Raw genomic sequence first — 27,828 nt, 5'->3', positions numbered from 1 at the left:
GTTAGTGATCTCACCACCAGCCTGTCTCCTTCCGCCGGCTGTCGCAAAAAACCCATCACTGGAGTCAGTCTATGACCACACCCGTTCAAGGTGCTCCTCTGAATAAACACCCGGACCTGATCGAGCTCGGCACTCTGTCATGGAGCTGGATTAGCCTTGCTTGTACTCCCCGCTTTGTCCCGGACCATCTTCCCAGATCACCTCCTTGGCTCCGTTAAACATGTATCTCCCTGGCTTTGAATTTGGACTGAAACTTGATCGTGACTGCCGGATCTGCCCCTGCCCTTTGTAACCACGTCTCCCCCCGGCTACGAACCTTTCCTTGTCTTGGACTGCGGATCTGGGCTGTGCCTGCCTGCATCATGCACCAGCTCCCTGGCTAGCCACAGCACCACATCTGCCTGCCTGCATGCATGAGTACTCAGCTCCCCAGTCTGCAAGCAGCCTGCTCCCCAGCTCCGGAGTGTGCATCCCCCACCCCCTCTCCCTCTGGTCTGGGTAATGCATAAGCTCTGGGCAATTCCCTGTGTGCTGTTTGTGGGCTCCCCAACTCAGCTGCCTCTTGCCTGCCACTTGGGCTCTTTAGCACTCCTGGATATTACAGGGTCTCCACAGGAAGGGTCTGAAGACTTCTGCAAGGCACTGAATATAAGAATATAATATATGTGTGAATATACTATGTGTACAGTATACAGTATGTGTAATCAGAAAATCAGCAGCTGAAATTTGATACATCGGTCAAATTCTGATAATGCTACCATTCCTACAGTAGGTACACAACAAAGCTCTGGAGGTTGTTCACACTCATGGCACAATTTACAAATGTAGAGGAAACTCCTGCTGGCCACAAATGTGGTCACTCCAGTGCAGCCACCTTCTGATACACACAGACCTTGGCTGATGACCCCTATGGAAGATATGGACAGAGAAGGAGGATAAAGGAACTGGAGACTTGATGTGCCTATGTTATGCAAAGAACTGCATTGTATTTATAGAGATAATGACTTCACACTTAGTGGCGAATCATTCATGCAATTCAGGATCGGTTTTGCAAGAAGACATGATGCACTCTGCATGCACTCTGTACCACAGCCAGAGGAGGCAGGAGGTGACCACTGGTGCACAGAACTGGGCCAACCCCATCAAGCTACTTTCGGAAAGCCTCAACACTGGCGAATTAAAGACAGGCATATAAATGAATAATGAAACCATGTTACCAAAAAAGGAAACATAACCGGCTTGGCAATGAATAGAATAAAGCCTGAAATGATACACATTTCATGCCAGTACTTTCTGCATCCATGCTGAATTGAGAAACAGACCAACATGTACACAATTCTTTCAAGATAAAGAGAAAATGCGCCCTAACAGACTTTAACTGTATTTTCAGGAGAGTTAGTGTTTTTCTCTCCTTTGAGCGCTTTATGATTTGAACTTGTTTTGTCAGGATACACTTTAACCATTTTCAGATCACATTTTTGGGTCTTTCTAGCAGCCTGATCACAAGAATCTTTAATACTGCCGCTAAATTAGACTTTTATGAGCCAGCAAAGGATTCTGAAATTACACCACATTCCAGCACTAATGCAGACACACTCCGACACACTGTGTTTATCAGACTCCTAGGTTATTGTTCAGGTTCAGACTTCTTTGATGCCAGAGACGTTGGTTTCCCACATTCAATATTGACGTCTGTCCAGGCACAACAAAAGAAGGCAACTGTTGTGCAGGTTTCTAACAGCTGGCACATGGATATTTTGTAAAGCCCTGATTTCCCCAGCTCAACTGCCATTAAGTTCAAAAAGCAACCTTGTGAGAAGTGTTCTGGCAGAGCATCTGAAAAGGTCACTGTCACGTAGTGTTGCAAAGAAAAGTGTTTTAACACAAAATGATTCCCGAAAAGGTCTCTGCTGCGGAACGGCAGGTAGTTGAGTACCCTGTAAGCCGATAAAATTACACCTTGCAAGAAGGAGCTGCTATTTCCGTGCACCTGTTTTTTTCTGTGCCCAGGCTATGGAAATGTTAATGTTCTCGGTGGCTGTGCACAGCAGGTTCAGACACTGTTGGGGCCGTGAAAAGTGATGTATGTCAGCCATAATAATTTAGCACCCACTGCCAGCTTGAATACCTCATTTCTACAACCCCACCTTTCTACCCCAAAAGGAAACGTAGCCGGCGTCCGAATGTAATTCACCTAAAATAATACTTTGTTTTAAGCTGTGTTCCTCTGTGACTTCCATTCATCTCCATACATGGTTCAAACGTCACATTGGCAAAAAAAAAAAAAACATTCCTATGAAAGGAAACACGGACTTCGACGATGTCGTCAGCTTTCCCATAGGAGCTAATGTTCCCGTATTCGTGTCCGGAGAATGTTTCATTGCTGCCCACAAAGTATATATATATAGAAGATTAACCCTAATAACCCTCTGTTGCCTTACAGCAAGTGTTCCTCAATCATGTGTGTGAATGGATAAAGGGATAAGTCTTTAAAACTGAAGGCATGGCTGGATGTATTTGCAACAACTTGGGGAATTACTGCAATTCTTTACCTACGCACGTGTACATGATAAAGTACTATACCTTGTTACAGTAGTGTGGTGTCAGCAATGGTATTTCTCTTAAATCAATACTCGTGGAAAGTACTGCTGACCTCAGGCATGTGTACTGACTGTCCGATGTACTCCTTCTGTATCTGTAAGAGCAAAAGGAGAATGTCTCCTTTCTGTTCTACTGCCAGGAAAAATCTTAATTCTGCTCAGGTCTGCTCCTTGACAGCTCCTGAATGTTTTCGGTTCATTAAATTCAGATGTTCCTTTCTGCACCACTACCTCTGACAAGCCCATAAAAAAGTGAAATAAGAAAAACCCAAAAAGGCCAAAGTTTATTTAATCATTATGGCCTTGACTGCCGAATTTTAACATTCTCTTTCACTTTTCTTACTGGAGCAAAGTTTTCTAGGTCAAGGCATATCTTGAAAATTTACCAGTGACTGTTCACATAAACAAGCCGTTATTCAGATGTCGTACACGTGAAGGAACCCTGGTTCCCCCCCACACTCCCTTTCCCTGTGAAGCAGGACAGCAATAAAAATGACTTTCACTTGGGTTGTCCAGGAGGGTTGTGTAGGCAGGCCCAACATTGCACTGGGAGCTGTGAAGTGATGTGCAGCTACTGTGGACTATTACCATACATGCATCTACACCTCAAAGGTCACCTGATTCTTTGTGCTTTAAATAATGGGGTTTTGCTTTAAATAAATTGATAAGTATTCACTGCAAGGCTAAGAGGAGATCTGCTATAACAAGGAGTATAGAGTACTGCTACTGTAAAGGAAAGCTACCACTTACATAACTTTATCTATTTACACCACAGTTTCAAAATGACTGAGACACAAACTGATAGCAAGACTACAATGACATAGATATCTGTATTAAACTCTGACTTTTAAGCATTAACATGCTTATTGGAGTATGAATATTAATTGGCTAATCATTCAACAATATTAGAAAACAGAGCCCTCAAAACAGACTTAAAAACAGTATATAAATAGTCAAACTTAGCAGACGCAGACAGCTGTTTCTCCCTCAGTTAGCGCTCATCAGCATGGCACGGTTAACCTTGACTACTGAAAAGGTAAACGCTTGCTCTTTAAACGCTGTCCTGACAGGTGTTAATGGATAGATATGCACAGAAGGCAATTCAACAAAACCTTTGAAAAAACAGTTCCTAGTACGATTATCCCCCCCAATTAAAACAACACAAAATATATTTCAAATGATACCAAGGCACCGTTTGAAAGTCCTCTGATCCAACATTTTGATTCATTAGGGATGATTCTCTCGCCTATTTTATCTGTGACCTTACAGGAGGCAGGTGCTTTCCCTTCCTTTACAGAGCCCATCTGATGAAAGGCAAAGTCAGCTGAAGGATACGAAGACGTGGGGAAAGTAACCTCCAGCCGCAGAACTTGAGGGGTGTTCAGAATGTGTGGGGCTCAGGCTTTAAAGCTCTGAGCGGCTCCGACGAACGTTCAGAGGGCTTCTGTATCATCAGCCATTCAGCTGGATCGTGACTTCAGACAGTGGAAAAGAAAGAGGCAGTGCCTCATCTACGGCTGAATGAGGCTGCGATCAACCCGTCAGGTACTGCCTGTAATTCTTGCATGACTTTCCTGTTAACATTGCGCTGCTTTCCTCTCTGTCTCAAAGGTGATTCAGGAGACCGGAGATCAGTGAATCACAAGAGAAAAGGCATATTGCCTAGCTCACCTGAGACTAGCGTCTCACATGCTCTCATCCTTATTAAGGTAGGGGTGCCTGCTTTAGCCCAGAACGGAGAACTGGATCATCTGGGCATAGTACAGCAATAGTTTTTTTTTAAAAAAGCCCAATGCAGCATATGTAAAACATAATTTTGAAAGCAATCATTTTTCAAAGGCAAAAGGCTTATGAGTTTAGCCAAACGTTTCCCATGGTTAACGTGATTATTTTAAAATATACCAAACGTTTTCTATTTTTCACTTGTGTGTTTGCCTAAACATGACCAAAACACTTAAACTGAAAAAGAATCTTGTTTGCCTCTCTTTTTTTATATAAAAAAAGCCTCTGCCCATATAACAAATGCAGGATAAGCTGTTGCATTTTTAAATGATTGAAAAGTGTCAGATTCACTGTTGGGATACTGTCTGAAACAAAACTGCTGTTTTTTTCCAGTTCTAAAGAATCTTAAAGGATGGATTAATCTCTTTCATCCGATTATTTTTTAACTCGTTAGACTGCCGTACATTCTGTAGACATCCAACATTTTCTGTGGGACTGTGGGAGGAAACTGAAGCCGAGACAAAACCCACACAGTGAACACAGGGAGAACATGCAAACTCCACACCGACAGCCCCCAGGTCCAGAATTGAACCCAGGGCCTCAGTGCTGAAAGGCAGCAATCATAACCATTGCCCACTATGCCACCCACTCTTTAGGCCCATACTAATTAGTTATTATCAGCTAGCTCAATAAAGTTCTGATAATTAGCATTCACTTCACAACATGAGATGCTACAAAAACCCCGTAGGTTTTAACTCCTCTTCTATTTTTAATGCAACTAACACATTATCTAATTGCAGGGCTCATATCTTCAGGGATTAGCTGTCGTGCATAATACAACTGTAACTAAGTGGCGCTTGTCAACTCCTTACGCTGCTTGTAATCAGGCTGCCGAATGCCATGGGCACAGCCACAGCGGGCAGCAGGACGTCCTCATGACCTTCGTGTTGGTCACCACTCCTTTGCCATACACAAGACACGCATGTTCTGAGGATGGCTCCTGTGAGGAGGGCTTTCTGGGGAGACTGTGTGGAAACAAGACAAAACTGATTCATTTTTACATTACAGGCAGCAATACACTGTCGAAAAGAGCTTACTAATTAGATGTGTCAGTGTGGTCCAAAGAGCAGACTGGCTCCTAGTACGGACATGCGTTGTGTTAGCTCATGTTGGGACAAACAAAACCATGCCATAAACAGCTCACTTTCCATAAGAGACAAATTCAAAGACCTTGAAGAAACAGAGGGTCAAAACTGTTTTTTGCTCAAGCCACTGCCTGCACCACACAAAGATGATGAGCTGCAAATGTTAATCCATAAACACATCTGAGCACATGCTGAGCTGAGGAAAGCTTCAGTTTCCTTGGCCACTGGAAAGCTATCCATGGCCCAGATTATCTGCACAGATACTGAGCAGGATGAGGAAGGTGGGCAGTAGGCAAGGCTTGGTTCAAGGCTTTGCAGAGAAATTCCAAACAAATTCAACTAGCATGGGGAAAAAAACAAGAAAAAGACAAAGGGAGTGGAGTCGGAGAGAAAAAAACACGTGTCATAGAAGCAGGAAATTAAAGTCCATATACCTTTCATCACATCAACTAGCAGTTGAGATGATGTAATCAGAATCACAGAATAATTACCAGAAGAGAGCCATGGTGAAGAAAGCACTTTTAGCATATACAGCGGAGTGGGGATGTAAATATAACTCTAGACTACACAGAAGACCTTTAAGGTTCTCACAATCTATATGGGGCTGACTTTCAAAAACACATTCAGAAGGCACATTGTTAGGAGCATGCTACAGACCACCAGCAGGAGATATCACCTACACAGCCAGCTTATATAATGAATTCAGGAATGTATATGTAAAAGAAGAAGTGGTTCTAATGGGCGATTTTAATTTTCCGAATACAGTTTGGGAAAAACCATAAGAGTTTTCAAACTTTCTTACGCAGTTTTTCAGAACACCCACAAGAGGGAAATCTTGTATCTTTTCAGATAATCAACGTAAAGTGAGGAAAACAACCGAGAGAAACACTGGGGACCTGTGATCATAATTGTACCACACTCGACCAAAGGTGTAGAGTCCAAAGAAAAAAGAATTATGATTTCAGACTGTGAAGGAATGAGAAATCGCTTCGGAGAAGGGGTTGAATAGATAAGGAATCAACAGAGGAAGGTTGGTAAAAGTTTAAGGTTATCAAGCCTGAAGTACAGAACAGAGTCATCCCTAGAGGAAGTAAATTAAACACAAGAAAGTAGTGGCCCCAATGATTCTGTAAATCCCTTCAACCATTTTTTAACCAGCTAACGTCACCCAATTCAGAGCCACGGGGGAGCTGGAGCCTATCCCAGCAAGCAACGGGTGCAAGGCAGGATACACTCTGGATGGGACGCCAGTTCATTGCAAAGGCACACATTCACACCAGGGCCGGTTTTCCCAGAAGCCAAGTAACTTACCAGCATGTCTGTGCACCACAGCACCCAGATTAAAGCCACATGAACACAGGGAGAACATACAATCTCCATGGAGACAGCACCCCAGGTCTGAAACTGACACCAGGGCTCCGGCACTGCAGGGCAGAAATGCTAACCACTGCATCACCTTGCCAAATATTAGAATCTAAAATAATTAATGAATGAACGTTTTTTATGCACCACAAAACCAGAAGAACAGAAAAGAATTAAGTGTTTCTATTTTAAATTGTATTAGTGTAACAGGAAGAGGTGTTACAAATATTAGAAGCACTTAACAAATCTCCAAGGCCCCATGATATTCTGCTGATTGTACTAAAGGAAACACGAGTTGTCATTCATAGACCATTAACACAAGAGTTGTCATTCATAGGCCATTAACAGAACGTTTCCAAGTCACTCAAGACAATGGTAACATCCACCGACTAGAAAATTGCTAATGCATAGCCCACCCATAAAATGGTATTACAAAACCAAAGAAACCAATTACTCACCAACAAGTTTTGTTTCTTTTACACAATAAGTAAAAGAAGCAATAATTAAACCTAAACTTGATGATCATCTGCATTGCAATAAGATTCTAGACAATAGTCAGTGTGAATTGAGAAAAGGTAGGTGTTGTTTAATATGTTATAGTTCTGCGAATAAGCAATAATGTACAGTAGTAACACAGATCATATAATAGGATGTATTTTTTAGATTTTCATTTTTTGCTTCTGATAAAAATCCTCATTAAAGAGTATTTCTTCAATGGAAGGAGGTAGAAATTAAAGGCAATACTAGCTCTTGGACTAAGAACTGTTTAAAGAAGAAAAGAGTGTACAGATTTAACAGGTGAAAGATTCAATTAGTCAGACATCCCTAGTAGTAAACTGCAGGTTTCTCAGAATCAACAGTGAACATCAACCATAGGACACAAGTAGAACGTTTGGGGGAGTACAGTATATGTTAAATGATGCACAGAATGGACATTTCATGGGAGTCATGGGATATCCTTTCTTCTTTCAAGAAACAGCTGAATGAGATTTGTGGATCACCTTACTTCATGCAACTAAACACACGTGATGGACTGAACATTTTGATTGCCAGCTCTCTCCTTCATTCCAAGGCATGAAAAGCACAGAAACTTAAATGTCATCAGTTTATTGAAGATATGTCTAATAAAATTTTTAAATTAAAAAATATGTAGTTTTAGTTTAATTTGCTTGTTTAGAAGTTAAGAAAGTGTTGGAGGCTGTAACTACGTGGCATCTAATTTTCTCTCCCCAGCCTGAAAGGCAGAAATGTCCCCAATTCTCCTGTATCTGGCTCTGTTATTTTTCATGGAGATAAAGTCTGAAATTTGGGTCATTCTCCTTTCCCCCAGGTTTCATAAAACAGGCCAGTGAGCAACGGGGAAGGTAGGGAGAGAGGGGGTGGTATTTTTAGACAATTTTCATGCTCTGGGTAAAAGGACGAAAAAAATCTATGAGGAATTAATTTTTCACAGTGTATTAAAATAAACTGACCCATTATTTCACATACCTCCCTACGGGAAGTTAAAATTGAGGGAATTGAAACTGATGAGTTAAACAACTAAATATAATGCAGATGACCCAAAACTGTTGTTACAACATTTAGTGTTGTTGTTCCCAAGGTTCTGAACTCCTCTTAGCAAGCAAGCAACACATTTTTTTTTTTTGTAGTCACAAGAACATGACTTCTTTTCTTGACCTGGGCCTCTGTTGCCCTGTGTACAGCATTGTATCCCAACTGAATGTTATCTGGCAGGAGTGTTTAAAAACAAATTTGACCGTGAAACAATAAAAAGTACAAAAAGAACATGTGACACTTTCATGTGTGGTGTGGAAGCTAATTTAGAAACCCTTTCCACCCTCACCCTGGAAGTCAAAGCTCTGCTGGCCACAGAATACACAGGCTTGGTCTGATTTAGACTAACAGGAATCTTCATTGAGACAAGCTGAAAAAGGATTGAAGGTCAAACACAAAGAAATGTATCCTTTATCTTGGTTGCACTGTGTTAATAGTAATAATTCTTTTAGGAGTGTTTGGTAAGTTTATTTCAGCCACATAACACCATCCCAATGCACAACAAAATAATTGCTTTACATAGTCTTTATGTATGAAACGGGTTTTGTTAGAATTAAATATTACATGGTATTTGAATCTTCTATCATATTATCAACATCAGATGAATTGGGTAAAAATCCCTCCTAGCATTTGAACCAGCTTTGAAATGACTCCCTTCCTTGAAGTTTGAAAATACAGGACTAAGTGTTTGGGTGGAAAACTCCGGTTTGATCCTTTTGGGAATCAATTAACATTAACATTCACAGCAGGGTTCCCCAGTTCTTGTTGTTAAAGCTGGTGTGTGCAGCTTTTCCAGATCTCTTTAAAACAGCATCACCTGAAGAGCTGGGAGAAGCAGTTAAACTGGTCCAATTAAACGAATGATGATCTGATTCAGGCTGGTAAGAACCCTGTTGAACTGAAAACCCACAGACACAGGTGACCTCCAGCACTAAGCTTAGGGATACCTTGTTTATTGCCACAGTGTAAGACAGGTTCCTTGGAGATACACAAAAGAAGAACATGACGTTAATACAAATATGTTAACTGAAAGGAGAAACCAACCTCAAAGGGTCAGTTTGTGATTCAGTCTTACAGTGCAGGGGCGGGGTTTAATGGGGTACTTCTTTCACTAATGGACATTGCGCAAGGGAATACATACACAAAAAAGGAAAGTAAATGAAAATAAAAGGGAACTAGTCGGCATTGTTGCAGTACACATTTGTGCCCCCTTCCATACTTGTTGACATCTACCCTGAGAAGACTATGCAGTTTTTCTTTTCCTGTGAGTACAGTGTCTGAACACAGAAGCAAGAATAACAAACCAATGTGAATGACGGTGTAGCAAAATGCACATTGAGTAAACTGTTCTTTTAGTACTAATGTGATCATCATTTAGGTTCCAGGAAGGACAAGGATCAAACTACAACATATGTGGCCACTGCTTGTATGTGACAGATGGCTTATTGATAGGGGAACGTCCAGCATTTTTGAGTGAGCAAGACACTTTTATTAGCTAAATAAAACCCATGGAGTGGCATGGTAGCACCACTGAGGCCCTGGGTTGAACTCCTGGGGTGCGGTCTGCGTGGAGTTCGTATGTTCCCCACACGTTTGCGTGGGTTTCCTCCCGGAAAGCTGATTGGCTTCTTTAAAAACAGGCCCTGTTGCGAGTGTGTGAGCGTGTCTGTGTGTGTCCTGCGTACCCATCCAGGGTGTATGCTGCCTTGTGCCCAAGGCAGGATAGGCTCTGGTTTCCCCTGTGACCCTGTACCGGATAAAGCAGCTAAAAAAATAGATGAATGAATAAAATCCACATTAGTCCTTCTGTGGAGCCTGACCTGCAAGGAATTCAGCGCTACTTTGATTCATAAAAGTCTTTCAGTGAAAGCTGACTTACCAGAAGTGACGTCAGCAGGTTTATGGTTCCAATAAAACAGGCCCGTCTTTCTCCCATCTCCATGCTTAACCCTCTTGCAGTAGTTTACGCTCGAGTCAGAAGACAGCGTTGTCATGAGAGGTTTCTTAGAAAAAAAAAACCCCAGGAAGTAAAAGAAATCTGGGCTGAGAGAGTGACTGTGGGGGATCAGGCTGCATCGCTCTGGAATGGAAACCCTGCCTTTTGAAAACATAATTAAGTATGTTTATAATTCTGTGGTTAAAAGGCCGGCACAATTTTGAGTAAATCCATTAAAAGTAAAGGCCCATAAAAGCTTCTTATAGTGTCCAAACTGTGACAAAATTTTTTAAAAAATAACAAGGGGACTTATTTATAAAGTCAGGAAAAAAACATTTTAATGGAAAAGCTTTACTTTTTAATGAGGGGAAACTGTATCCATTACAAAGCAACATCCTGTGACAGGCTTTTTACTAGGCACTTTTGTCTCTGCTCTTCAACCAGTCGGATTCAATTTTTCACTATTAGCAAAACTGTTGTTGTTTTCTCGTTTTGAAACATACATTCCCTCAGAGATGTGTTGTACAGTGTAGGAAGCAAAGAGTTGAACACAGAGTGGTACTCTGCCTGTTCTACTGCATTCAGCATCAATCAGAACCAAACACACAAATGTACTGATCCGTCTATCACCATTAAATCTTCCAAGGTGCTTTTCCAAAAAAAAACCTCAGCTGAACCAACATCTACAAACCGAGGTCCAGCAAAGTTCAAGGTCTACAAGAATTTTTCAACAGGGCAAGAAACTTTTTCCGATATAGAACCCTGCACAGCAGCGTCATCACTGAAAAATGTTAACCACGCTGTCGGCAGTTTCAATGACAGTGGGGTTCAGTGCATCAGGGGCTGCCATTCATCAACTGCAATGAAGTGCTATACTTTTGTCCCCATTCCAGTTTGATCTAATTTGAAGAAAATGAGACCCAATGTGTAACAATAACCACTTCTATTAAAATTAAATTCTATATGTAAAGCCCTTAAACATTCCATTATAAAACAGAGGTCACCTTGACCCCCTTGGCCTCTTACCATCCACCATAATCTAAATCCTTACCCTGAAACAGAAGCCTTCCGCTGAAGTTATAAAATGATTCAAGGATTATTTTGTATATTTTAAATATAACAACAGAAAAGTCCTGCCTGACTGAAAGTCAGCATTCTTTCAAAAGCATTTTTAAGGAAAAAAAAAACACGTCTTATCATAATCTAGGAGAGAAGGAAATGACTCTTAATCCTTTAATTTAAGAGTGATTTGCAAAGCTTCCTGCATTTTCTGAAAAAGAAAACAATATATATTTCATTTTTATGTACGCTAAAAAAGGTGCAGCATAATAGGACCATCAGTTTTATGCTCTTGTCTAATTAGAGAAAACAGTTTAATTCCCTTTGTCACAGTCCCACAAGCCCTTCCCAGCAGTCATTCAGTCAGACTCCAGGCGTATTGTTATCGAACAAGCTGTTACTCTTTTCCACCCATTCTCCCGGGATGCTGCAAAGGCTAGTTTTCAATCAGGATGAGCCCCTGCTCAAAAAACAAAAGGGTACGAAAATACCCCAAACGCCCCAAAGCAAGCTCGCTTACCATTAGGCTAAGTGAGCATACTTGCGATTTGTTTCCACTCAAGGTACCTCTTCAATAGGTATGTTCCCTGCCAGCCCAACACTCTAATTAAGTCTATGAAATTAAAATATGCACTCTAGGAAGTTCTTAACTGAGGTTTGAGAGGGATACTGACCGATAAAGCCAATGTCAACCCGTTGTTCTAATTCAAAAGCAATACTGTTGCATGCACCCCATCTCTACCTCTGCAGTTGCCCCTCCTCACTCTTCATGGGGGTCCTAGTCCCCCATACTGTGTCCTGGGAGCTGTCCCTTAACCATACGGGTTGAGCCAGTACTAAATCTACTCAACCATGCATAAAGCATTTGGTTCTTGGATGTCATTTTTCCTTGTGGAATAAATATGAATATGCACCAGACCCTTCCCTGCTTTATTAGTCCGTGTCTCACTCTTTCTCTTTATGCACAGTACAGATGTTTACCTGGCTGTCAAGCTATGAGTCAGTCCACTCAATATTCCTATAAATATGATTATGATTCAAAACCAGTATCTATTGCTCTAAAGGATTTTATATACAGCAGCTGGCACAGATATACACACAGCATGATACATGTGACAAAGTAAAAATTAAAAAAATTCCTCTGCAGAAGGGGTTATTATTCCATTGACTCTATTTTTATTCATTTTTCTACACTCTACTAAAAAGACATTAAAGAATATAGATCCAAAACAAATACATTTCTGGAAAGTTCAGATTTAGAAGATGCCATTTGGTTTATAAAAAGTCTGGACATTCCCACGCCATCTGTTTGAGATTCGTTACTATATTTGTAGGGGCACTTTCTCAGGTTTTGTCCCCACATTGCGAAAAATATGTGCCCACACACACGCAAACATTACCAAGTGAACGTGGATACGAAGTACAGTATACCGCTAACGAAGGGCCCCACCTTGTGGCCTCTTCGTGTAAAAAATACCACGCTTAAAAATGGTGTAATGCAAAAAAGAACAGAAATCACCGTCTTCTGCCAAGAGTATATTTGTCCAAGAATGCTCAATTCCTCATATCAATAAAACATGCGCTGTTCTAAGATTTTAAAATATCAGGATTCATTTTAGAACCCTGGCTAACGTTAATCTTCTTCGTGTAAGAGCTTCTTCTCTCCTGTCCGTATGCAGTTACTGATACAGTAAATATATATTTATTTTTACCTGATTTGAGCACTCCACTGAGACAAAATATCCTTTTGTGGTGATGCTAGCATAAGGTGTAATTGCATGATTCTTCCTTTATCTGGAGTAAAAAAATCACCAGGCGGTTTATAACTTCTCCAAATGAACAAAAAAAAAAAACCCACCAGCATTCAAAAGCATTTAGTGTCTTCTATTAGAATCGCAGGCATTATTCTATGCTGTATATTTTTGGGGTCAACAACTTCCCTCTCGGAGAGCTGAAAAGCAATATCAGGAGGGCTAGAAATTGATGGACCCCCATCAGAGTGTTTGTTTGCTCATAATGGAGAATAGCAGTTTAACCCTTTGACTGCCACACAGAAAAAAGAGTCTGAGAACAAAAGTGGCAAGAACAAAAGACATTTTTCCCTTTTGCATTAATACGCAATACCTTGTTGATCTATCACATAAAAGGGTCATCTATCCATCGGAGACAGTGGAGGAAGGATGAAGTAGGAACTCATGGCCAAACTTACATTTAGGTAAATTTGAAACTAATATGATTCTACATTATTTTAATAGCTTAAAAGTTAAATTCCCTTACAGTTTAATTGCAACTGTCACCTGCCAGGAAGAATGAGAGTTCAATAAACTCAAATGTGACTTTGTTGGATTTCAATTCTTAAATTCTGCAGCAATACATGCTCATATGTACATTTTTAGACACATTCTAACGTACTCGAGCATTTTCAAAAGACTCTGGATGAAAACTGCTGATAGGCTTATACAAAAGTGCCCTGTTGGCAACATACGAGCTAAGTTTTCATGCTTTTGTACAGATAAAAGCACTTTTGACTGTTACTCCATTAATAGTACATCATAAAGTCTGTCACTGTACTGTCCTTCACATTTGGCAAAATTTAAAATGCTGGAAAATGTAAGATACAGTTTTTTTTAATGACTTGAATTATCCACCAGCACCATACATACCTTTGAACTCCACTCAGTGGCTAGCTGTTTGGGGTCTCCCTTCTTTATTACATTAAAAAAAACACACTGACATTAAAGTTTTCATTTTTAGCTCACTCTTTAGCTGTTAAATCCTTCCACCAGCTCTGTCTGCCCTTTGCCTGTTACAGTGCATGTGCTGTTTGTCTGGAATGAGAGAGGATTTAAGGCATCAGCTGGCTTTTGAACCAAATCAAAAATAAAAATGTTATTTTAGTCTGTGCAGCCGTAACAAGGGCATGACAGAGGGGACAGAGTCAAGGCAGTGGTGATGGGATTGCGATTTCAAAATGGCTAAATATAACTTTAAAACACAGAAAAGACTAGACATGGTTGAGCCATAATGCATGTGTTCTAACACCAGACAGAAAGTGAAGCCAAGAATTGTACCCTTTTCTGTATTGTTCCCTCTCCTCAGAGAAATGATAGGTTGTCTTTGCACGTTTTCCTCCATGAAAAGAAATGTAGTCATCACTGACGGAGAATCAACTGGTCAGTGATATCATACTGACACATTTGATCAAATTAGCTCCAAAGGCACATCATCCCAAAAGGTCTGCCCTTTCTCCAAGTTGGGATGGCACGAGCTCTTCTGTGCCGTTGCTGCGTAAGGACAGGTAGTTCAGCTGATCGGTCTGCAAAAATATTGATGATTGCATTGCTTTTCAGGGAACCAAGGAAGACAGATAGCCTATCGTTCCTTTTCAATACAATCACCAGCACATGACCAGCAGCATTGATTATAGTCACTTGGGAGGTGGCTACTCTTAGGAGTGCTTTCAAAAGAAAGGTCTGAGGTGTATGGCACATTCAGGCTGTAAAAGTTGGGAAACATGGATGGAGAGAACCACACGACTGTCCACTAAGCAGATGCAGATGTCCACTAAGGGAGGACCTTAGAATAGGACCCAGGAGGTGGTCAGAGGGGTTCTGGAGGACAGAGATGCAATTGAGTGTCATATAGACACGTTATCTGTGACCCAGTATGCCAGGTGCCGTTTTAGAGAGCTCATATTCTGATGTTTTACTTCCAAGGTGACGACTAAGGAGTAGTAGGAACGAAACGGAGCCGTGTCTCAGATGTAATCCACAGCACAGACAAGGCAGAGCAGATGCAGGAGCAGGGCTAGATCCATGACCGCCTGTTCTAGTTGAAAGGCTGGGGGGACAACTGGCTGTAACAGTGATGGAGATTTTGGTATGAAGGCTGGGTTGGGCCTCCGTGTAATCAAAGCTGTGAACCACACAGTCGTGGTGTGCAGGGGCACAAAGGGGTGTTCTGTTACGGTCTGTAGAACTGAGAAGATCAACAGTATGATGTTTCACGGCAATACATTTTTGAGTTCTGAAGGTTCCAGTTGCTACCTTGAAAAATATTCCCCGACCCAAGAAGTGTTTGAGCTTCTCTCTTTAGAGTTAAAAGGCAGACCACGTAGTAGAGTTCCTACAGATTTAAAGACAATATCCTTCCAAGACATTGAAAAAAATCACCCATTTGTGCAACACTGCCATCGTCCGGGAGAGTGGCTTTGGCCTGTGACGTGGAGCTGGCCCCTGTAAGTTGCATTGTGGGCCCGAAGTTGCCCTGTGGAACTCAGGGGCAGGAGAGGGAGCCCTGTGCCTGGCTGAAGAGCAGAGGGAGGCTGCCATGAAGCCGTCTGCAGTCAAAGCAGCTTGCGTCTGACCCACTGCCTGGCCATAGTGGCACATGAACTGTAGCCAGTGTGTGAATACAGTCTGAATCTCTCGTCCCTCTGAGGGAGAGGTGGCCCGTTTGCTGTGCAGGGGAAAGACTCTGACATGAAGCATTCTTAGGGCACACAGGGGTCATACTGATAGCTGAGATGATGGATCCCTGGAGCCAGGCTTGAAGTCAAATCAGCTTAGGTCTTTGAATTGAGGCAGGGGTTCCCCAGGCAAAAGACACCCCAAAAGAACTACCCCGGGGGTTCTGAAAGCAGACTTTCTGATACTTCCTGTTTGGCCTAAACAGGCAAACAAACGCTCCTGGACTTCACTCCTCTCTGCCTTTCTGGGTTTTTGTTCATGCTGACCCTTGGGACTGCGCTGGCAAGGGTACGATCTGTCACAATAGGTGTCCTCAACGTTGCTGTCCCTTGCTTGCCCCCCAGCAAAGTTGACATTGGTGTCCTCTACATCAAGGGTAAAATGCTCAAGCTTGACCTTGAAAGCTTCAACCCAGTCCTTGCAGTAGAGGTAGATGATGTCAACACTGTAGAGTGCTCTGCTTCCTAAACACTAAGGGAAAAATACTCAATCTTGGGCTGAGGCACTTGAGGGTAGTTTACAGATCTCTGGCGTCTAAGTGGTGGTTTATGAAGATCATTTGGAGAGAATAACACCCTTGAGAAAACTGAGAGTGAGGCATTCAGGACAGACAGAGAGAAGAGAAATCTAAATTGTACAAAGTTAAAAGTAAAATTGCAGCGATGCACATATGAAGGCAAAATAAGGAAGCAAGATCCAAGGTGTAGCTTCCTCATGTTTGAGCTGGTTATCTTGGATCTTTAATGTTGGAATCTTCCTAAAGAAAAAGGAGACTTGGTCGTTTTCTCAAAAAGGGCTCTTGTTTCTAAATAGAATTTTTGGCCTAAAATGTGTCACACACTGGCAAGCTAAAATACATTTACCTTTTAAATTTCAAATAGATTAGACTGAGAGGGGATCCGATATGGATATCAGAGATCCTGGAAAGTATTGACTGAGTTCATCTAAAGCTATTGGATTGGGCTTCAGGATTGACAACAAAATAAGCACCTGGGGACAAAAATTAAGACCTTGCATTTCAGACTGAGAAGAAGCAGCACTTCTTTACTCAAAGGGTGGTGGGTGTTGAGCATAATTTGTCCAGCCAGGTTTTTGATGCTGATTCCACTGGATAGACCAAGACCAGATCAGATCAAATAGTTAATAAACTGACCTAAAACCTATTTCTTTAATGTTTCTCTAAATATACAAACACTGCTTTTGAGTGCTTAGTGCCTTTAGTATTAATGCAGCTTAGTAGGCACTTAAAAACATGTGGCTACATCTCTGCTTGCTCTTTTTCCTAAAGCCCAACATCCAAGAATCAATATGCATCTTGACTGAAAAAGCTTTTGACATGTGTTAAAGCACATTACTATAATTCAATCCTGACACTTGCCACAGAGTTCAATAGAAAAGCATGTCATGCTGAAGTAAAAGGCAAACAGGATCAGACAGATCTTGAACAGAGATGTACAGTATCAAAACTGTAAAATGATCAGGCTTTTTAGATATTCAGTCAGAATTGCTCTGGGGTTGCTCCATTGCTCATTAGGTTGAGAAAAATATTCAAACGTATCAAGTGTATTGTTCAGAACAATTTCTGAACTTAATTTCAGAAATTTTCTTCTAAAATTAAGATTCTCCATCAGATGAAACATGGAACTCTGCTGAAATTCAAACCGTCATTGAATTCAAATTTAAAATGTTTTATCTCACAGGAAACATTTTAACTGGGAAAACGTGTTCTATTTTTTTTAAAAGGGTCAGTTTCAGTTAGGTAGAGTTGAAACTTTGATTGAAAAATCTGACTGAAGAACCATATCAAACTGGTGGCCCTACAGCTCTTGATCCACACAAACAATAAGAACTGTCTTCTGCAGTTTTCTGAACAGCTGTGAAATCGGATCTCAAAAGAAATCAGAACTATGCTTTTAAAAAGGCTAAACACTATCGTTGCACTTTTTAAAGAGCAAAAAAGTGACCACACGTGTTTTTTTTCTTGGATGCCAGAATTTTTATTTTAAAAGTGCTGTGACATTGTGTTGCGTATGTTCCACATAAAGGGAACTTCTGATTCTGAATGGGTCTTCTGATTGTATATTTTATGCTTTTTCACTTACATGAAGCGAGTACATTATAGCACTCCTGTATTCAGAAAAATCAAGGCTGGTAATGTTTAGTTACTTCAACATGCAACCCATCTGAATTTATGTTAAGAGAGGGTAAGAGATCAAAACCTTCATACACATTTGAATAAACCATCCTTTATGGTCAGCCTACAATAGCAGGCTGACATTATGCTCTTTTCAACTAAGGGGCTTCTATTGACTTACATCATGTGGCCTGCCATTGCAGTGCCAGTGTAGGTACACCTCATCCATCATTGTTATGGCTTCTACCTTAATGCACCAACACCTTGAACAAATGACAATGCATTAACTCATAAATAACAGTCCCACTGTCCCTGACAGACCACTTTCACAGCCCCCTGATTAGTTTGAGACCTGTCCCTCCTTCCAAGTCAAAATGACATCCAGCTGTCTGGTTGTGAAAAGCTGGGCCTACTTTTCAGGGCCACTCAAAAAAAAAGAAAAAAAATTGCTCCAGCTTTCTTTACGTGCAGTTGAGGAAGAGGACAATACACTTCAAAACAATAAAACACAGTATGAAGAGCCTCATAAATATTTACCATGGTGTGAGGCATAACAGGTACAAAACACACAGTAAAGAAATCCAGCAACGAACAGTGCCTGCTCCAGAATGAATAGTTAAGGCCATTTTCACAAGATGAAAGAAAATAATGCTCCGCAATTAGCTTTCACTCTATGCAAAAACATAACATAACTCCTGGCTTTATTCCTCTGGTAGAATAGCATTCGCCCCTTTGTTTCTTGTTATAAGCCACAGCATCAATTGTTTTTGTGCTTTGCAAAAGCAATTTCTACTGACGTGAAACAGGCTTCACCTCCTCTGACATGGACTGTGAGAAAAGTGGTACGAAAGTATAACGGAGAGTATTTTTATAAAGCAAGCCTACAGTGCAGGTCGTAAAACAGAATTGCCAATTATTTGTCTTATACCCACCCGGTATACAATCTCCAGCTGTTTTTTTTTCCGCGTCTCACCATGCCGCTCCCTCACGCGTGGAAGAATGAAGAAATGCGATCAAACTTCTCTGACCCGCCCACCTGCCTCTACTTTTAACAACTCCCTGCCGGAGGTGCAACACCGATTGGAGGAGACGGACGACCCTGTCCTACAGCAATGCAATCCTGCCAGCGGGAAGACTGCAGGGGTCGCTGTCCTACCGCCTGCTACCGCCTCTCGTTTGGATGTGCTCAGCTAATTGTGCTCAATGTCTTGGGGCGTTGCGGTCACAGACAGCAGGTGACATGTCGCAGTCTCAAACCCGAGTTCACAGGCGAGCGCCAGCGTGTCTACGGTATGAGCCCATCGTTAACCACCAACCAGGAAGACATTTAAATACGGGCTTCACTTTTTTTTACAATGTACTAAGTACTTTTTTACGACGTAAGTACTGTAGCTCACAAAATCTAATGTATGTCAGATTATGATCTGGTAACACAGATGTGGTGACATTTTTGAGCATAGTTTGGATAGCTTGAAAAGAAAGGAAAAATCTAGTGTCTTAAGAGTAAGACCCACCCACTGTACTCTCGACTTCCATAACCACACCACACACTTCATATTCGGATTGCTTTAGCCTCAGTCCTGATACTGGAAGCACAGTATTCAGTCCACATTCTTGAAGCGAAGCGAGATGTGACATCAAGAGACCATGTACAAGAAAGCTCTGTCACTGCTCCTGAATGCACTGGAAGATTAATATCCCAATCCTCGGACTCCAGGGATGTGCTTCATGTGCTACGAGGGTTGATTAGTGGATTTGCCACACCTACTCGTTTGCTAAGCCTTTGGAGGCGAGAAAATAAGTGTGACGAGAATATGAAAGCCATCCTGAGTAGGTCATTGCATGTTGTCGAAGTCACAGACATCCATTTATTTTCTAACCTCTTCTTCCAATTCAGCGTTGTGGGGGAGCAGGAGTCTATCCCAGCAAGCACTGGCACAAGTAATGGTACACCTTAGATGAGACATCAGTCCATCACAGGGCACACACACACTCCTACCAGAGCCAACTGTCTCAGAAGCCCATTGACCTATCAGTATGATTTTGGGATTGGGACAAAGGGGATTGGGGTCAGTGCGCTAGTCGGTCCCACCCTGCCCTCCCAGGGGAGCTCCTCTTGGCTCCATTGTTTCCTGGGGAGCAATGGTTAGCTATAGGATAGGCAGCAAAAACAGAAACCAACTCACACACACAGAGGTAAACTGTAGGAGTCCCATGGCTAGCATATAGCTCTACGTGGTGTGGGACATTAAGATATGCTATTAATACATAATGGAGAAAAATTGTTAGAAGGGGGAGTGCACCTTTCCTTTCTCTGAAGGCTCATTCATTGCATGGGAATCAAGAGAGAAGAAGCTTAACTTGGGGAAAAAAACAAATCTTTCAGGACCTTCTAAGAAGGAGCCCCTGAAACACGTAGACATGCTAAGCAAAGCTGTAATTGCTGGGATTAAAAAAGCTGATAACAGAAAGGAAAAAAAAATGGAATGATTTTGGACTATGGGAGGAAACCCAAGTAAACACAGAGAGAACAATACCATCCCAGGTGTGGAACTGAACCTAGGCTCCCAGCACTGCACTGTAGCAATGCTAACCACTTCACCACTATGTCACTCAACTGCTGAGAACACCTCTTCAATGACATCCCTAGCTACTGCAGTGCTCTCCAACTAGGCGCTGTGCTACGGCTATCACTGCTCATCCCTAGCAACTGGAAATCCAAAACATATTCACTAGCAAAAACAAGCCACAGAACATTCTTCTTTCATTTGTTTTTTCTTACTTTTTCAAGGGCCAGAATGGCAAGATCACTTCTTGTGCTGTTTCCTTAAGGTTAGGTCCAGAATTAGGATCTTTTGCACAAAAAACAACCAGAAAGGTTAGTCAATGGCAATTTATTGTAGCTTGTATTTGGCAAATACTGCTAAGTACCCTACCATTATTTGTCACGATGGCAACAAAAATTGAAATGCTTAAAATAAATTTTACTTGACACGACAATGAGATCATAAAGTAGGCAGCATGTTTCATTATATGAAATCTTCACTTTGAAGATGATCATCCTGTAGCACTATGCAAGGATAACTGGGGTACAGAAAAATATTATGATCGAAACCCATGCCAATTTAGAGATATGTAAAGCAAAACATGTTTTTTTTTTGCCAAACATAGCAGAATGATTATTCAAGGAAAACATTATTATTACCCCAGAGAATCCTGGATACTGGGGGACAACACATCTTTAAGAATGATTTGCTACCATTGAATTTTGCAACTGAGAGTGTGCCTAAATCAACATCAGTCAAGGAAAGAAGAAAATGAGGAGAGCAGACTCAGTCTTGGCATTATGTTCACAAGAGAACAAGGAGAACTAACAGTCTCAAAAAAGCCATTTCACAGAAGTTCTTATTTTTTCCTCTGGCCTTTCTCATCAGTTCTTGATCTTGAGAAAGACTCCAAAAGAGACGGTGTGAAAGTGCTCTTTAACAGAGCAGCATGAAAAATTATCACAAGTATTACACAATGAGACACAGGAGACCTTTCTAAGCAAAGGTGTTTATTACCGGTAGCCGTAATAGCAAACTCCACCATATTTTTAAGTCTCACACTATTTTAGTTATCACTAATTAGCCCACCTTTGCAACTTTAGCAGACTCGAAAAATGGCACCCACACAACTTCCTACGCACACACTTACTTGCAAACTTTTAATCATTCTTCTGCAACACATCAATATAATCCGTCCCCAGAAAGCACAAGGCTGTTTGAAGCTGATTTTCTTTCCTCCCAAATTGTTTCATTAATATTTTGGGTTTTTCGGTAGTGCACACTTGGTAAATAAACCATTTTGTCAGTATTTTCATGCTGTTTTCTGACATAGATACCACATACAGCTCACGTTTTGTTTAGTTACTTCTAACTTCCAAACAATAATACATGAGTAAGATGTCTAGAATCATTTTTAACCTACATAATGCACTGTGAAATTGAAAGACACACTGAATCAACACTAGTCTCAGGGACTCAGACACTAGTCTCAGTGAGAAATGTCTGACTCCTGGCCCAGTTGTACTACACAAACAGGAAGGTTTACACTTGATTGTATCTTCAGATGTCTTCAGATTGGCATACTTTTACGGTTTTGTGTTTTCAAAACTTAATGAATAACTTTCTTTACAGTGCCACACAAAAGTATTCAGATCCTTCCTATGGTGCCACATTTTGTGAAATTACAAAATGATGCTTACACATTTTTTAAACTTAATATTTTATCCAAATATGAACAGCCAAACAGTATATAAAGTACAGTGAAAGTCAGCAGAAACTAAAGAGAAAACAATGAGACATGTTAATTGACAGAGGCTCCTCTGTGTGGCTCATTAAGGTAATCTGGAGCTCCTAAATTAATTTAGTTTTAAATTAAAGAGTTTGCAATAGTGACTTTTCCATTTTATTTCATATTAACCATCCTTTGACTTATAATGTTACGATCTTGGCTTTGAATGAGTGGAGGAGGTTGTGTCTGTAACAAATATTTATTGCTACTTTGTGTCTCAAAGTGTTGTGACTCCAGGCTTTAAAGCAACAAAATGGGAAAACTGTGCCAACGTCTGAATACTTTCAAAGGCAGTTTTTAAATGTTTATGCAGATTTTGGATTTAACCTATTACACTGGTCATTTTACCCATATAGAAATCTATGTTGTCCACAAGATGATAAGAGACATTCCAAAGCCAACGGTAAATGACACTGGTAACAGAACAATTGTCTCAATTTTTCATAGCCAAATGATTTTACCTATGTTATATAACTAGCGTCCCAAGTCATTAAAAAATCTATCTCATAACTAATGAAGACTGTCCACGTTTGACAATATAATCTAATTTGGAATTACAAAGATTTGCATTATAAAAACCTATTATAATAATGCTGAGTACGTGAAAAATGCAGCGCTCAAAGACATAAAAGCAATTAAAATTCGAGAGAGACATCAGAGTCTTTATTGGAGACAGCTTTTTGTTAACCAATTAATGGAAAGAACTGAACACAGCAAGATGTCACTGCCAAATAAATCCCCATAGCAGCAAAGCCAGCCTGAAATATTGTCAACGACACAGACTGAAGAGCTGTCATGATAAGAGAATTCACCCATCCCCCAGAAACAAAATGAAGACAAAGTAAAGCAAGACACGTGCTTGAATATGATTCATTTTATTTTATATTTCTTCTAAATGCATTGGGCAAGGAGTGGATAAAATCAGGCCTTGCAATGCCTGGCTACACTGTTAAGCCAAGTGGACAGCTGTGCTCCTGGCATGGCCAGGAATCAGAGGAAGCATAGTAATCTGAATTGTGTCCCATGTTAAATTCGTTTCAAAGCTAAATTTCAATATCAAACAGGACTGGATGAAAGACAGAGTATGAAAGTATAAATGAGATGCAGAAAAGCCTCCTATACTGTTTTAAAACCCCCCCACACAATTGGCAGAGATGAAAGTCACAAAATCACAGAAGTCAATTTTTTAGAACTGCATGCTACAAAAAATGAGCGAGGTTTGCGTTGAGATCTAGCCATCTATCAAAGGCTGAAGAACAAAAGAAAGTTTTTGCGCTGTGTGCAGGGTTTAAATGCTTAGAAAATGATTTGTTTCAGGATGTTTTGCACAGAAACAACACCCTGAAATGAATTAGTTTTAAGACTAGTGTGCAACACAAAAGTTTTATATCCTTTTTCATGTTCTTTGTGCACTTCAATTCAACCACCTCTGAAACCTTCTGTTGGTCGGAATGGTTTTCTAAAAAAACATGTGTACTGTACGATCACAGATGAAAAAATGGATTGTGCTGGCATTTTAAAAACCCACAGTTCTTGCAGCTATTTACTAAGCTTTGCTTTTGGCCAGTTCGAGTTTGTATTTCCACCTGTACATGAGTACAAAGTGCTGCCTTGATAAAGCTCTTTCTCCTCAGTAAATAACATCTAATATATTTATATCAGGCATCTAATGGCGTCCAGAATGAATATGACATTTTCAGAGATGCTCTTTTAAAATGTGGAGAAGCTTACAGAATTATATCTGATAGTGTTCAGTTCACCGCTTTTCATAGAAATAGACATTATTGTAATAAAGTCTAGAATCAAACAATAAAGTTATATAGCCTTTATTTTTTTCTTTGTAAAAACTAAATTAGATATATATTTAAAATGTTATGCACAAAAATAAGATGTCATATAAGGAATAATTGTCATAGGTAATAATTAGGAAAGGAATTTGCTGTTGGATTCGATTCTTGCGGTCCCAAGGGTTGTCTTTATAAAAAATGACTTTAGAGGATATCTAATAATTATTCATGCACTGATTTACAATGACTTGTAGCTATTTGCTTTCATACTTTTAAAATTCAATTTTAATTCAATTTAATCTGGTCTATAGTTAAAAAACAAGTATATGTCAGGCCGATAGCATATAAATCCATGGATTGCTCCTAGCAAACAATCAAATCTGTTGTCTTTACTGCTGTCAACAGAATCTATCACAAGAAAACAGTGGACTGTATAGAAAATATCACATAGAATTAAATTTTTGTATCATACAAGCTGTTCACCTACAAAATGATACAGCGTGTGCATGCAGTAACGAAACTTGAATTAGTTGTTCTTTTAACTGAATTAATTTCTTGTTCTTCAAAACTAAAAAAACCTCAGAAAGAAAATCTAATTTTTGGGCAGCTGAAAGGTCCTGTAAAAAACTTGAGAACTACTGTCTGTAATAATGCAAAAATATTGTGTGTGTGTATCCTCATGCTAACAGACTACAATATGATTCAAGCTCCAAGGACCTGACAGCCCAACAACAAGCATCAACACACTTCATTACTTGAAAATTTAGAACAAGGCAAGAAGATGGCGCCGACAGGGAAGGCTGCCGTCCTGTGAGCGATTAAAACAGACTACGGAACAGCTTCTACCTCCAGGCAATAAGACTGCTAAATAGCCAACCTGCAGCTCCTTTAGCAAATCACCTGTAATGGCTACATGGAATAACAGTTTGCATTGTATTCATCATACTGCACTACTTGTATATATTGCATACACCATGGACACACAGTTCTCACTGTATTCAGCATACTGCACTACTTGTATATATTGCATACACCACGGACACATAACAGCTCTACTCATATTGAGTTTTATTCAATTTCTATTACATCTATTATTATGTAACCTTATTTTTATAACCTCAATTTTGTGATTTTTGTGAGCTCACGGAAAAGACATTTCATTGCCAGCAACTACTGCTGCACGCAGTATTGTTGTGCATTTGATAAATAAACTTTGATTTGATTTCGATTTGAACAAGAGAACAAAGTAGTGGTAATAAAAAAGATCTGCCACAAGAGAAATAATTAGGAATGGGCAAGGAAAGGGTTCGACAATGAACCACGAGGCTTTGGAATATCAAAATCATTCTCACATGCCTTCCTGGCAGTGTGACTCTGCTATGCTGACATAGCGTACAAACTGTTAAAATGAGATTAAATTAATTCCTGTTTCACAGAATGTTATCTTTGCACCGTCTCCCACACGCAGCGGAAGTTTTCTTTTCTTCATTGTTCTGTGGTTGAAACTTGTATTATAAAGCTTGGCAAACTGCAGACTTAACACTTCCATTGTGACTTTGAAAACGGTTTTATACTCGCAATGTAGAGTATGTTTCATCGGGTTATACCGATCTCTCATGTCCATTCACCTACCTGCTATAATTTGTTAGCATCTGGGGGAGTCTTGTTTTCTATTGTTAAAGCACATCCCACTGACTGAAAATAACATAACAAAGTGACCCATAGATATGTTATCTGTATGGGTTTTATTGTAGTGATATTGTCCCTATAGAAATCAGTACAGATACAGTAGCTGTCTCTTCCTGAGTGTAGACATACTATATGAAAGACTCAAGTCAGATGCCAGACTTTAATTAACTATCTAAACCACATAGCAACACTGGAAAGCAAATGGGATTTATTTCACTGGAAGATCTTTTTATTGTATATTCATCAACACAGGATTTAATGCCCTTGAATGCGGATGATTAAAATGAGTGGTATTTCATACAAAGAGTATTAATTAAGAGAAACAACAACCTGATCTTCTGCCTCACAGGACTGCAATGTCTGTATGTTTTTAACAGTACACAAAACCAGCTAAAGCACAGTCTGATCACAGTGAGTAAGCTAGATTTTTAGGTCTGGAATCTTATACTCAATGGCCAAGCTATTTTTCATAAAGCAGTTAGCTGAAAGCTGAAATCATGCCCAAAGGTAAAATTAAACTCTCTTAACTATGAATATAGTGGTCATTACTATTCATGAGTCCAATTTAGAAAGCCACAAAGAAGAAGGTCAAGGAGTCTGGGTCATGATAAGACCTTACATAACTGCATTCTGTAGCAGAATTAATGGCATTTTTTAATCAATGTGGAAATAATGCAGATTATAAAGCAGAACTGAGGTGGACTGTATAGCACATGATTCTCTTGACATTTTCTTATTTTGGTAATTTCCACAGAATTACAATTCACCTACATCGCTTTCAATTGCCAGACGAGTTTCTTTTGCAAATGCTTCTGTTCACCCAGATATATACATACAGTATATGCATGTGGAGAAATGAATGTGCTTCCATAATAATATAAGGCAGAAAGATGTTCCTCAGTTTTTGTTTAGTTCTGCTCTCAAGGGAAAATGAATATGACCTAATTAACTATTGCAGTTGCTTTCTTTAGAATACCAATTGTTCAAATATCATTAGATCAATTGTATTCCTTTCAATAATGTCAGCATTGCTTAATACATGCTTTCATTTAGGGGAATAATGGTAGAGGTAAATGCTTGTGCTGAGGCACCTTCTCAGAAAACTCCAGATTCACACTAGCATGGACTGCATGCTGATAAAACCGTACTAATAAAAACACTGACCACAGCAGCTCTAAAGTAGTCTAGCAGTGCATTTACAGACTATACCACTCCACCTTCTGGACACATTTAACACTACAGCTTCCAAAAGGATTACAAAATTGATGAAAATGTGAAAATTATAATAATTGCTTACACTTATATAGCTCTTTTCTGGACAAGCGCTTTACAGGTAATGGGGACTCCCCTCCACCACCACCACCAGTGTGCAGCCCCACCTGGATGATGAGATGGCAGCCATAGTACGCCAGAACGCTCCCCACACATCAGCTCTCAGTGGGGAGGAGAGCAGGGTAATGTAGCCAATTCATAGAGGGGGATTATTAGGAGGCCATGACTGGTAAGGGCCAATGGGAAATTTGGCCAGGACACCGGGGTTACACCCCTACTGTAACAATCAGTTCTTTCCGGACCCTATGCGGATGACACAACCTGAAGAAGGGGGGAAACACTGGGGAAAAGTCATGCAGGAATACGGGGATGAAAACGGGGGGGTGTCCAAACTGCGCTGGTTCACGGGGGGGGTGTGGCCAAGGCAAACAATCCAAAAGTAATCCATATACAAATACAAAAACGCAAGAATAAGCCCATAGCCAGGTGATCCATCCAAACAAGGAATTAAAACCATGAACCGGGTCGGAACCGGCGGACAGGGAACGGGACCAAGCGCTTCCAGGTCCCGGACTCGCACGGTGCGGAAACTAGATGCAGAGCCAGGATGAGCGTCAGCGCCTGGCTTTTAAGGTGGACTAGGAACAGGGGTCAGGTGCACAGAATTAAATCCAAAGTGAAAGAGCCGGAGCGCCCTTAAGGAGGAGGGACTTCAATCGTGACACCTACTCTTTTCGGGAAACGCCCTGAGATTTTTAATGACC

General features: G+C 40.5%; 1 long non-coding RNA gene across 5 annotated transcripts in view; it reads right to left on the bottom strand.

Annotated features, from left to right (window-relative positions):
- The window catches only part of LOC148645044 (uncharacterized), a 55,137-nt gene extending 36,089 nt beyond the window's left edge, over positions 1-19,048 (bottom strand). Inside the window, exons 1-4 of one of the 5 annotated variants that reach the window (XR_015928303.1) lie at positions 18,914-19,048; positions 10,263-10,386; positions 6,779-6,941; positions 5,195-5,347 (exon numbers count right to left, since the gene is read on the bottom strand). This is a non-coding gene — a long non-coding RNA (uncharacterized LOC148645044). Of the gene's footprint in view, positions 1-1,229; positions 5,348-6,778; positions 6,942-10,262; positions 10,387-13,090; positions 13,409-14,041; positions 14,441-18,162; positions 18,426-18,913 lie in introns of those variants that run through there. The other 4 variants (XR_015928299.1, XR_015928302.1, XR_015928300.1 and 1 more) reach the window with 4 other exon arrangements.
- Positions 19,049-27,828: the final 8,780 nt, after the last annotated feature.

The sequence above is a fragment of the Lepisosteus platostomus genome, chromosome 19 (assembly GCF_059453375.1).
Source record: "Lepisosteus platostomus isolate fLepPlt1 chromosome 19, fLepPlt1.hap1, whole genome shotgun sequence".
NCBI classification, from domain to species: domain Eukaryota; kingdom Metazoa; phylum Chordata; class Actinopteri; order Semionotiformes; family Lepisosteidae; genus Lepisosteus; species Lepisosteus platostomus.
The sequence above is the reverse complement of the archived record's forward strand: the minus strand, read 5'-3'. Positions and strand labels throughout refer to the sequence as shown.